Here is a 12030-nt window from a genome sequence, read left to right as displayed (position 1 = left end):
AGAAAATAGAGGTTGAATTTGTTTAGATTTTTGTTGTTAAAACATTGTAAAATTCAAAGATGAAAAATATTTTTTTTAATTAATTAAATAAATAAATAAATAAATAAAGTACATTGAAAGTGCAAAATCTAGGAAGCACGATGTGCTTATTCATGAAACAACTGACACCAGAATCCTAGCAAAAGCCAACAACTGCAATTGTCCCAAATAAAGATCAGTTATCCCCTCTACTTCCAGTGTTCAGTGGTATCATTGCTCATAGAGCAAAAATGGCACTACCGCTCACACACCAGAGGAAGGTATCAGTGGGCTTGAGGGAACCCCAAGACTGCAGAAGTATGGAAGATCCAAGGGGAGGGAACCCCAAAACAGCTCAGCATTTGGTGCTCAGCAACTATCAGATGTTGTCTGGCTTTGGGGGTATGATATTGAAATGGTTGGAAAGGGAAAGGAGTGGAAGATTCTGGAGGAAGGTGTGGCTGACTGACTGCAACAGGGTGCAGGAACAATGAGAGATTGCATGTCTCCCTTTTGACCTTTTATATGGCATGCTCACAGAAAGCGCAAGATAAAGAGAAGAGAGAAATGTACAATTGTTGAATCGCCATCACAAGGTGTCTTGTGAAGTAAATGTCCACCTCCTCAAAACTTCCAGTTTTCTAGCTGAAGAAAATGAAACATTAAGGCTTTTTATGCTCATTACTTGTGCCTTATTGCTTATTGTTTTATGCATTTATATAAATGCATAAAACAATGGGAATACCAGCTTGCTAGAGGATAAAATTAGCAATGTAACAACGGAGGTAAGCATTGCTCAATTCTTCATCATACATTGATTAGTTGGGGAGATGCCCCAACAGCAATATTATTTCAGTTAAAATTGTAAATTAACTTATGACCCTGTCCTCTGATGGCTGATGTATTGAGAACACAAGATTGAAGAAAGCAATGATTTTTCATTTGATCCAACTGTGCCATGAAGTTCTGAGGTGCATTTTATGTTATAAATTTAAAATTTGTCACATCGTGACAGAGTTCTGACACCTGTCTCTTTCCTTTCATGTTCTCTACTTCCTGACAACACACCCTTCTGTCAGAGACATTCTACTTCTGAAGAATGTATGACAGACCGTCAAAGTGTCCCTATTTTCCAGCGATGTTCCTGATTTAGAGAAGCCGTCATGGTTTCTGATTTGATCCCAGAATGTCCCACTTTTCCTTAAGATGTCCCTTTTTTCATTGCAGAAATGTTAGAGGGCATGGAGTTATCTGTCCCCAAGCCGTCTGAATGCAATCCTGTATAGGGAAGTTGTTTAATGTTTTATTATGTTTTAAATATGTTGGAAGCTGCTCAGAGTGGCTGGGTCAACCCAGTAAGATGTATGGGGTATAAATAGTAAAATTATCATTCTGGAATGGGACGTCCCTATTTGCATCAGAGAAATGTTGGAGGGTATGTGGTGAGCCATTGATTTTGAGCAGTCAAAATGTTCTGCACTGCTAAAAGAAGTGTGTGAGGATATATGTAAGACTTGGAAAGTGCTTGGCAATTGTTAAGACTTTAGTTACAAGGTTTTGGTTGAATTCATTAGGATACTGATTTGGTTTGGAGTCAGCTTTGGTCTTTTGTAATTGGTACTTAGGCCCTTAAACTGGAGACCACTGTAGAAACAAAGTGGGGAATGCTTGAATGATGGTGGATTCAGGATCCATAGAATCTCTCTCATTAGCTAGGAGTGTTAGTCTGGTTTGGTTCTTGTGTGGTGTTCCTGTACAGACTAGTAAAGTTATTATTCAGTATGGCCTTCCTCAATGAGTTGCATCTGTTTGTTATTAAATTGACAAAGTTCTCATATTTCCTTCAATAATGGGCACAAGTTACAAGTGACATGATTATTCCTCATAGAACTGTAGAAATGTAGAGTTGGAAGGGGTCTTGAGGGTCATCTAGTTGAAGCCCTTGCAATGCAAGAATTTTTAACCCAATGTGGGGCTCAAACCCTTGACTCTGGAATTAAGAGTATCATGCTCTACCAAACTAGTTATCGTAAGTATTTCTAAGATGCATTATGCTGAGAAACCAAAAAAAACAAACAAAAACAACCCATAACAATTGCTCTTAAAATACTCTTGAACATACCTAACTGTGGGCCTTCAAGATATGCTGAGAATCTTGGCCACAAACTGAAATGACTTCTCCCCTTTCATCCTAGCCCAAAGTCTCAAATGTCCTGTCTGTTTGGGCATCACTATATGCTTCTGTAGGGGAAACTTACTGTGGAAAACTTTTATATTTCCAGCTGCCTATATTGAAGTTTAAGTTTCATTTTCATTTACTGGTTTAAAAAATACAATTATTGCGTGGACAGGTGGAGTCCCCAGATCCCAAGCGGTACCCCCGTCATGTGGAATAACGACTCAAGACAACGTGCTATGGGATTAAATTGGCCACAACTTTATTAAATTTCAAATGTGGGTAGACCTTGGCTCAGGCATTGGGCGTTCTCCCTCCCCAGTCCTCAGCCGGGGACCTAGGGAGCATCAGGGTTATCCAGTGTGTGTGTGGGGGGGGAATGGGCCAGCTCTGGAGAACATATGTTCAAGCAGAGATAGCTGCCCCCGTTACGCCGCCGCCGCAGGGGAGAGCAATGACGACCTTTCGGCGTACGGTCAAAGCCTCCCTTCAGAAACCCCTTTAACTGGGAACCCTGGTATCGCTGCCACAAAGAGGAAGATGGACTAAAGGATTCCGCCCAAGGCCTGATACCGCCAAAGTTGTGACGTTTTGCTACGGGAAAGGCGAAACCTGCCAATGCAGGGAAATTCCTTTCCGGCCCTTTAACAGCGACCTTCACGTAGCAGCGCCCAAATACCTGTGAAGAAAAGTTAACCTGCAAAACCTGTGAAGAAAAGTTAACCTGCAAAAGAAGACATTAACTGAGGGTGGGTAGGGGGGAGAAGCTCTGGAGCCAAGTGAGGATTCCCAGGTAAGATCCTCCCTCTATTGTGTGGGCAGGTAATCCCTCCCCTACCTGGCCTGGTCTCCTTGGCAATGCTTCCCCCAGGTGGGATTGGACATCTGACTGAGGTATGCGGAGACCTCCAGGTATCCCACCTGAGGGAAGGCAAAGCCAAGCCTATGCTGATGGAGCCGCTCCAGATCTAGGGCTGCGCACGTCCACGCAAAGGGCGCCCCCTGTTTTAAGCAGGGAGCGGTCATTCCTTAAAAAAGGAATACAAATACAGCCTTAGCACATGTTTTGGAAAGGCTACAGCTCCACCCCAGCTATTCTTGGTTTCCTGAAATGCCTCAGAGGATGGGATAAAATGAAATAAAAAAGTTATTACACTTCTCCTCTGTATGTCAGGATTGCCGCATATCAATATCAGGCACATACATTGTAGTACTGACATCAGCGCTTTTGCAAAGGAGGAGTGTTTTTTTGTTCAACAGCTCATGGATGTGCACAGTTTTTGTTATCCTTAATTTCAAATGAAATGCATGCCTGAACCTTCAGCTCTTGTATGCCATTTCTTTTTCTGCTCAAATTCTCAGGAGTGTCTTTAAAATCAGAAGCTCTTTCTGTGCTTGCTGCTATGCAAAAATTTGACCATGTAAAAGAAAGGACATGTTCAGCTCTGCTTGATTTGTCTTATTCCAGTTCCACAGCCTTTCTGAAATAACCTATCAATTGTGGAAGAGTTGCGGGTGGGGGAAAGGGGGCTGTGCAATTTCCATTAATAGAAAGAGAACAATACATCTTGGAGACAGTTCGTTGTTTCCCCCCCTCTGGGAGCATTTTCTTTCTTGATCTGTGGCTTTGAGAAAAGATAATTTCAGGAAAGCACTTCCTAAGAAACTACAACTAGCTTAGCACTAAAGCACAAGAGATACAAGAAGATTTCTAATTATCGCACCCCAAAAGGTCAGCTTAACAGAAATTTAAAGGGAGAATAAGACAGATGGCATTCTTCTAATGTTATAGTCTGAGAATTTTCAATTTGTAAGTAGTCCTTACTTTTTGACTGTTCAGCAATCCAGTTTCCCTGAACTGATCGGTTGCTGCATACATATTTCCAGCCTGCCTATAACCCCAAATCTCCCCCCCCTTATGGACTTGGACAGGGTGGGAGCATGTGAACATAGTCAGCTGCCTTATACGCTATTGGACCCTTATCTAGCCCACAGCTCCTGCCTCGGGCAGGCAGCAGGGCCAGCCCTGCCATTTACGCAGAATAAGGCGGCCATATCAATCAGATAATTTGGGTGTCATGGAAGAGCAAGAAAGTGTTCATTACTGAATTTGTAGCCAAGGGCTAAAATAAAAACTCTGACACCACTTGAACTGTAGGCCACATTATTATTAAATTCAAACAGGACCAGAATCTGCAGAGGGAAAGCTATCAGTGCAGGAGCTAAATAAACAAATTTCAGGGAAATGCCTGCAGCTGTAGGGTTTCTCTTGGGATAAGGGGAGGCAAGTCCTCTTGCCCCCAACTCCAACTTCACCCTGAAGGTGAGTAGAGAGGCTTTCCTGCTTCATCACTTCCCAGGGCCTCAAAGCTCTGAGTGGATGTGGCAAGTTGCCCCCAAATAGTGGCCCAAATCCTGCCACAGATCATATAACCCTCAGTTATAACCCTCAGTTACAAGATTAGCCACTCACCGCCCCTAAAGGTGATCTACCTGCCTAAGTGACCATTTAAACCATTCAACCTATTTAACAAACCATCATTCTGTCCCATGAAGTGTGGAGCAGCTAAAAGGCCCAATCTTCCAGGTATTACCTGGCTGGCTAGAAATTCCTACTTGGCCCAAAAGGCAACCAAAGTAGCCATACTATGAAACATGAAGAGTGGGTAGGTGCAACCCCTCAAAAGAGGAAAGTGGGTGGAACAGCTTGCAACTACTGTGTATGCATTCAGCTCCCCTCTTCCCATTGCCATGCAAGCCACACTGTGCATGAGGCACCCATTTGCCCAATGGGAAGGTGGCGGCTGGGGCTTCAACCCCAGAATGCAAAGTATTTTCCCACAATCCAATATGAGAGCAGGAGTGGTGACTATTATTGCTGTATTTTTATTCCTGTGAGCTTTTCTGTTCCAAGTGCCAATTTAACTTGGCTGGCTTTGGATACTATGCACCTTGTCTTGAAAGGGGGAACCATTTCTTGCTGCACCTAAGGCAGAAAAATGTCTTAGACCAGCCCTGATTGGCATCACTCCTTCACAATATCTGGCAAGGGATTACCCTCTCTTCCGCAGTACTTGAAATCATGAACCTCTAATAGGAAATTCAGCACAGGAAACTAAGGGCTGAACCTGACTTTTGTTGTTCAGGGGTTCCCTGCTTGTACACTTTTTATTTTTGCCCTGGAACCTCTTCAGCAAACTTGTGCTTCTTTGTTTACTTTTGGGTTGTTCTTAGTCCATTTTTTCCTGAATGTAACTGACTCTAATGAAAAACTGACCATGGGGAGGGGTGTGTGGAAAGGAAGGGAGGAGGTGGGAGGATGCCTGTGGATCTGTGAAAAATTCAAAGAAAGCTGCTCATGAGGCCTTCCAAAATCAGTTTACCAAGTGGACCAAAACTCTCTTCATATTTTCCATGCAACTGGCAAGATTGGATTTTCACAAGAAACTTATGGCACAGCCACAGAACAATGTGAGTAGCTTTCAGAAACGAAGGAATGAATAGGTGCAAAAGCTGATCAAAATTTGAGCCAAGCAAAAGAATGGGTGGGCCCTGAAACAAAGGAATCTGACACATTGAAAGCATAATATCAGTGAACTGTAACCTTCCCTTAACCAAGTCAACAGAGGGACTAGAAAAGAATGAGAGTGAATGGAGGTGTGTGTATTTAAGGTTCAGTTGTGACAAGAAATAAAGGGTTATTTCATGGATATAAAAATATTAAACCATGATCGTGTGCTAAAGCTTGCTGTGATAGCAAACCTGGGTGGTTTTGAACCGGATAAGCTTTTCTACATGGTTGATGTTCTGTGTAAGTTTCATTCCCGGTATGGTGCTTTCTCTTTCTCAGCGGACAATCCCACTTTGGCCTGCAGCCCAGATCTCAGTCTTGTTTCAAGGAACACCTGCATTTCTCAGGCATCTTAGAAGTATTAAAATGAATAGCTTGCAGAGAGGCTGCCCTTTCCCAAAGCACAATTTAGAACTATTATTGTAGCTCAAGGATTTTTAGTGACTGTCTTGTTTTCTCTTTGTCCTCTTTTTAAAAAGGCCTAGGCCATGATGTTGAAATGTGTATGATGGGTTTCAGGTTATGATACTGTTCTCATTTTTTAAAAAAGCATGCTCTTTTACTTCCTTTTCATCTTTGACTGTATGTTTACATGTTCTATTAGCTATGTAGAATCTGCTGGGAAATATTTTGTGTGCCAACAGTTGGTCCACATGGAGGATACAACAATGTAGATTCACATAGCGTGTATATCTCTTGAATTTGATGGAACCTCAGTTTGCTAGGACCTGATTTTATGGTGCCATACGGTTTACATGCTAACTGTCTCTATATGTTTCAATTAAACAGGTAACGTGTGGAGCAACTATATAAGCCAATCGTTGCAATAGACCAGTATAAGACCATGTAGTCTTTGGGATTTTCTTTTGCATGTTGTTTTTATTTATTGAGTGCCATAATGTATATGGAAGCTTTTGGTCTGAAGCACAGTAGTGGGGAGGGAATAGGTATGGGAGATGCATAGATAAGGAATAAATGCATGCAAGGCTGCATGAAAGAGGTGGAAGAGCTCCAAGGACTCCCAGATGCATGGTTGTGTGGGGATTATTGCTAAATTTGGAGGACTGCGGGGGGGGGGGGTAGCTAAGGATAATGGCATGAATTGCAGACCAACTGCTTGAAAGATGGCACCAGACATCCTCTTCATTTAAAAGTGGGAGACGCCCTAAGCTAAAACAGTCTAGTGGGGAGAATCTTTTTCATCCTGAGGGCCACATTCTCTTTTGGACCACCTTCTGGGCGTCACATCCCACTGGTGAGGGGAGGAAAAAGCAAAAGTGAATGGCATAATGGATTTAACTATTACCCTTAAACAGCAGACTGTGTTCTTGTCATGCAAAAGCCAGATATTTACACACATACACCCCTCCATCCTCCATACAGAAAAGCCAGAAACATTATCACAATACAGTGACACTTTCCAGCCTGGCATAATTACTGAAAGACAGACTGGCTCAGGGAAGGTGAGCAGCAGAGCCAAGGGAGAGTCCCAAAGCCCAGGTAGAGAGGCACAGGTGACCACATTCAGCTGGTGGGGTAGAGGCGCTTCATCCCATCCCTGCCCTAAGCAGAGGTGTAAGAGTGCTGTGCTTACAGAAGCCACCATTTTGACAGCTGGAGCAGTCATGCAGTTTTCTTCTTCCTTAGTTTACTGTGAACAGCAGCTATGAAAGATTTTAGCTTTATCATATCTGCTCATGAGTGATTTATTGTATTTCTCTCCTCACTCAACAAGTTTCTTAGTGATTGATGTTTTTAAAACCACATTGCCAGAAAGAAAACCATATATATATATATATATATATATATATATATATATAACCATAGGACATTCCCAGTGGTGGTTTATATTTATATTTCAAAAATTGATAGATATTTTATGAGATTGGCATTAACCAAACATTGCTATAGAACAACATATTTTCACAGTACTAGATGATTTCCTATGATTACCTCTGATTTCCTATTTTCTGCTTTCCTGTAAAAAATAGGCAGTTATAGGTTAATTCCAAACAAGTTTACTCAGAAATAAATTTCACTGAGTTCAGTGTGTGCAACCGTATGCATGCTCACTTTTAAATAAGTATCAATGTGTTCACTGCACCTTACTTCTTAGCAAGTGCAATTAGGATTGGAACCCTAAGGTTTCCTAAGATTACAGCTTTAAATTACAGTAATTTTACATTTGCATTCTCTTTTTAAAGGCTTATATAATTAATTTTTAAATCTAGTTTAATGAATCCCATGTTAGCTCCATTTTTGCTATGAGCCCACAAAATGTCACTTTATTAATTTCTATGCACAGAGTGTGTAGGGCATAGAGGTTCAGAGATACTTGTTAATACCTAAAATGACTCCCCAGTCCCTTCCTGGACCTTCCCAGAGGCCAAACTAGCTCTTGGTGCTCCCAGTATTCCACCCTGTACAGATTCCCCCATTTGATATTCATATAAAAAAGAACAAAATGGAGGATCAATAATCTCAGGAGAGCAAGTCTAGTCAAACTTCATAGACTATGCCCATGGCAGAGTAGAGCATGGGATAACAATTGAAAAGCAGAATGATCAAGGCGCTGGAGCTACAACATTTGTGACATTTTAGTTTATTAAAAACAAAAACAAAAAAACCTCAGAAACAAATACAGTAGAAGGAAGGATGTGATAGAGGTGTAAAAAATTATGCAAGGTGTGAGGAAAGTGAGAGTAATATTAAAACCCCATTTTTTACAACCTGAAGGTCAGTGGAGAGGAAGTGAGGAGCACAGTGAACATTAATATAAGCATGTGGGTATCCCTTGATGGATCTTCCTTGGCCACATCGTAGAATGTTTTTCTCATAAAGTTGGTTCTTTTATTACAGCTTTGTAGTTACCTAACTCTTGGGCACAATGTATTTTGTAGTAAAAGTCAGACTTAGTGGTGTCGTTTATGGGTAGTTCTTTGACATTTATGCCACTGCTTAGTGAGCTTCTGACACTTACACTTTTGCCCAGTAAAACAGCATGACAGTAGAATACAGCGAAACAATAAAGTCTTAGCACAAAGACTTAGCACAACCATCACTTTAATTTTCTATACCAGAGAGGGACAAAGACCTCACATTCCATCACGTGAAATGGACCAGTTTATACAAAGAAGAAACCAAAGAAGAAAATCATGACCACGCTCACCTCGTGAGGAGGAGTCACTGAAGGAGTACATCTGTGCGCGGTAGGAAAATGTTTCAGCTATTTGGTTAATATATGGCAAAGGATTCCTTCGGGGGAAACAAAGAGGGCAACAATGCCACCAGGATCCTTGACTGTTTGAAGTCACTCCTGGTCTGAATTAGCAAGCAGATGACACAGCTTTCAAGTAGGTTTCTGCTACTATTGCCCTTTTCATAATTTATTTTTATTAGTATACCCTGGATGTTGAAGAGGTGGGATGATACATGTCTGTCTCCTTACTGATGCCGTTTTGTTTTTTTCTCCTTCAATTTGAATAGGTCATTTGAGATGCTTAAAAAATGTGGTAATAAGACAACATTCCTGAAATGCAATGGTCTTTTTTTGCACTTGGGGAAAAAGGTATGTTATCTAAACAATTAAAGAATAAAATAGCTCTGGAATGATTGACATTATCTATAATTATTCCTGCTTTTTCCTTATATGTTATGTGTTTAATATGATGGGGGGGGGACAGGGCCGGATTTAGTTTGATGAGGCCCTAAGCTACTGGAGGTTATGGGGTCCTTTATATGTCCAGCTGTCCTTTGTCAACAACAAATTGGCACTGTTTTTGTGTGTTGAATATATACTATATGGTAACTTATGGACCTAAATGGTGTTGCTGTATGTAGCTTTAATTTTATTTGTTTTTTTTATCTTATATTTTGGAAATGTACATCCAGGTTTTTTTCCTTTAATTTTTTGGGGGTCCCCCAAGAGAGTGGGGCCCTAATCTATAGCTTGTTTAGCTTATATGTAAATCTGGCACTGGTGGGGAGGAAGCTCTGGCCATGCACAATACTTACAACCCATCCATGCTTCCGTTTGTTCCATGCCTAGAAAGCATGGGTCCAAGCAGTTCTCTGCTTGTTCCATGCTTTTTAGGCATGGGTCTGAGAGGTTTTGCCCTTGCACTGTCACCTTCCCCTGGAAAACCTGCTCTTTAGGACTTGTTGTTCTTTAGTCGTGTCCGACTCTTCGTGACCCCATGGACCAGAGCACGCCAGGCACTCCTGTCTTCCACTGCCTCCCGCAGTTTGGTCAAACTCATGCTGGTAGCTTCGAGAACACTGTCCAACCATCTTGTCCTCTGTCGTCCCCTTCTCCTTGCGCCCTCCATCTTTCCCAACATCAGGGTCTTTTCCAGGGAGTTTTCTCTTCTCATGAGGTGGCCAAAATATTGGAGTCCCAGCTTCAGGATCTGTCCTTCCAGTGAGCACTCAGGGCTGATTTCCTTAAGAATGGAGAGGTTTGATCTTCTTGCAGTCCATGGGACTCTCGAGAGTCTCCTCCAGCACCAGAATTCAAAAGCATCCATTCTTCGGCAGTCAGTCTTCTTTATGGTCCAGCTCTCACTTCCATACATCACTACTGGGAAAACCATAGCTTTTACTATACCGACCTTTATTGGCAAGGTGATGACTCTGCTTTTTAAGATGCTGTCTAGGTTGGTCATTGCTTTTTGGAACAATCAATGATCTGAGGAAAACTCAATTGTCGTTTGTTCTGCTTCAGCTCTAAGCCGCAGGTTTTCCTGTGGGAAAGTGTAAGGGCAACAAAAGTGTGGATGAGCCTTATTTTAGAGGGAGGTGAGTGGGCTCTGGAGTGACACCAAGTGTCGCTCCCCCAACCTGCTCCTTCACAACCACCAGTCCCATCCCCACAAATGGCTCAGGGCTGGGTCTGTGTCAGGGGTGTGCACACACCCCTATTGCAAGATTTGCTTTGACAGTGGCAGAGGAAAAGGCAGAGAAGAGACAAAAGAAACCAGGGATAAATCTGAGGAAAATTCAGCTGCATGTGCTAAGGATTTCTTTCAATAAAAGATGAGGACTAAGCCATAAACACACACACAAAGGGTGGGTTTTGAGCAAAGGGTTTTTGCAGGGGGGGGCACACAAAGAAATAAGGCAGCACCACAGGTGCAGTTTTTATTGACACGATTTGTTAATAGAGATGGATGAGACAATTTTCAGGCTGTGCCTCTTTCACATCTGTTCAATCACAGATCCATTCTGTCCTGTTTCCATATCATTATGGAATAAAAACCCCCGAATTGCATTAAAAAATGTACCCTAACACAGGGGTTCCCAAACTGTGTTTTGTGGACCAGCAGAGGTCTGCAAGTTCCATTCATGTGGTCCACAGTGCGTCTGCAAAAATGCAATGAAGAATCATACAGCATCTGGTTCAACACGTTACCATTGCTAAAAGAGGCAGAAAAATTAAGACTCTCAGCAATTTTCAAGTTGTCTGTGGAGGGGTAGATTTTGGGAGCATATGCATTTTTGTACACGTTGAACCCTAAAAAACACATATTTGTACTTTAAATTTGTAATTTAAAACCTGCATTTCAAATGCATTTTGACACTTTTTTGAGATGTAAAATTCAGAGAAGTGTGAAAACTGAATGCTAATTGTGTTCCAATCTGCATATTACTCTGGACAGCTTAAATCTGGCCAATTTGCTTACAAATGCAGGCCAAACAAAATCCCAAAGCACCTCCATTCTTGTGTCTCTAGCAGCTATTTGGAGGGCAGAAATCCATCAGGTGACATTTTTATTAGTAGACAGAATGCATGAGTCCTTCCAGTAAAAAGCCAATGAAAACCATTGAAAATTTGATGTTTCCTGGACCATCTAAACTGTGATGAAATGAGCTGATTTTATCCATATGTAGGTAAGCATTTCCCACCTACTTAAATATACAGTACTGCTTATTGCTCCTTGCTTTCCAGTCGTGTCTCAAAGCCACTAGCTCAGTTGCTAGTTGTTCACAGAACAGCTAAGGAAAAAAACAAACAAACAAAAGGGATATCATGTTAGGTGACCCAGAGATTAATTCAAACTACTCTGGGGTAGGTAGAGGTGCCATTCAGTTTCAGTCTGAGAGAAAATTCAATTTCAATTCAATCATATTATCCAGTGATTGGAGGGCTCTGTGGTTGAACCCCCAGAGATCAATATTTCATCACTTTAGGCTTGTGTCTAGCTTCCTTTTCTAAGAGAAAACACTGGATACCCTTTGTATGGGGGTTACGTCTTCAGATTACGGA

The sequence above is a fragment of the Podarcis tiliguerta genome, assembly GCF_965153285.1.
Source record: "Podarcis tiliguerta genome assembly, chromosome: 4".
Classification (NCBI taxonomy): Eukaryota; Metazoa; Chordata; class Lepidosauria; order Squamata; family Lacertidae; genus Podarcis; species Podarcis tiliguerta.
The sequence above is the reverse complement of the archived record's forward strand: the minus strand, read 5'-3'. Positions refer to the sequence as shown.